The sequence below is a fragment of the Myotis lucifugus genome, unplaced genomic scaffold (genome assembly GCF_000147115.1).
Source record: "Myotis lucifugus unplaced genomic scaffold, Myoluc2.0 scaffold_1222, whole genome shotgun sequence".
NCBI lineage: Eukaryota > Metazoa > Chordata > Mammalia > Chiroptera > Vespertilionidae > Myotis > Myotis lucifugus.
This window is the reverse complement of record NW_005872270.1, coordinates 12,346-13,776: the sequence shown is the minus strand read 5'-3', so window position 1 is coordinate 13,776 and position 1,431 is coordinate 12,346.

Sequence of the window (1,431 nt, the reverse complement as noted above, 5' to 3'; positions counted from 1 at the left end):
GGCGTGCGCCGGAACCCGGGTGCGGCCCCGGAGATTGCCGCGGCGCGCGCGGGGCAGACCCGGCGTCCGGGCTCCGCGGCTCTGCACGCGCTCGCGCCAGCTGGTCCCTTTACATAACCCGCTTAGCATAAGGCGCGCCTTCGGCGGGCGCTCGGGCCAGCGGGGGCTCCTGGTGGCCCATGCCCCGGAGGCCAGCCGAGTACCGAGCCGAACGCTTTCTGCCGAGGTCGACGGAGCAGCCGCGGACGGGGCCCAATCACAGGCGAGAACAGCCAGACTCCAAACGTAGGCGCCAAATTCCCGCGATCCGCCGCGGCCCCGGGTCTCCGCCGCCGCCGCCGCGCACGCACCGCAGCCTCCTCTCTCCGCCTGTACTGAGCGAGGAGGATCTGCACGCAGTAGGCGCGTAATAAATACGAATTGGTTGACAGGATTGGTCGGTTTGGTGGATTTATAAAAGCTTCTTCCTGGGAACCGCCGGGCTAGGTTGGAATCGACACCCCGCCTCCAATTAATCCTTTTATCTTGGGTAAATCATTTCTCAGATTGGAGCCTCATTTTCCTCTTCTGCAAAATAGGTAGACTGAGCCTTATCTCCAGGTTTGCTTGGATTTTTAAATATTTTGTTCACTGCTTTGTACCCCAGTGCCTAGTAAATGCCCAATATTTGTTAACTGAATCTACAGATACTTATTAAATTCCTGCAATGTGCTAGGCTCCCTTTCTAAGTCGCTAAAGAGCAGCGAACAACAGTTTTTATCTTAATTGAGGTTCTGTGCCAGGTGAGACAAGTCAAGTAGGTCACCTTGGGCAAGTTAATCAACTTTTTTGTGTCTCCGTTCCTCATCTGTAAGATAAGAACAGTAGTTGTAGGATTCACTGAGCTTGTACTAGTAAAGCACTTAGAACAGGACAGGGCCTTGCACACACAAAAAAGTAGGTATTATTAAAGACACGATATAGCTTTTTACAAGAAGTGTAATGGAGAAAAAGAATGAGCTAAAGAGTTCCTGGGGATTGGGGACAGGCCATTGTGATAGTGTGATCACTTAAAGACTCTTATATGTAAAATTTCAAAGTTATGTATGAATTGCAAGAATAGTAAAGAATTCTCATGCTTTTCAACCAGAATAACAAATTGTTATATTTTGCTGCATTCTCATTATCACGTTTCTCTTGTGTATATATGTGTGTAAAACATGAATTTTGTTTTTTTTTCCTAAATCATTTGAGTAAGTTTCAGACGTCATGTCCCTTTATCAACATATGCTCTGTGTGTATTTCCTGAGAACAAGGACGTTCTCGTGCATAATCTCAGTATTATTATCAAAATCAGCTATTTTAATAATATGATTCTTTTACTTAATACACCTTCCATATTTAAATTTTGCTAATTGTCCCAATAATGTCCTTTAAGGTATCCCAAGGATC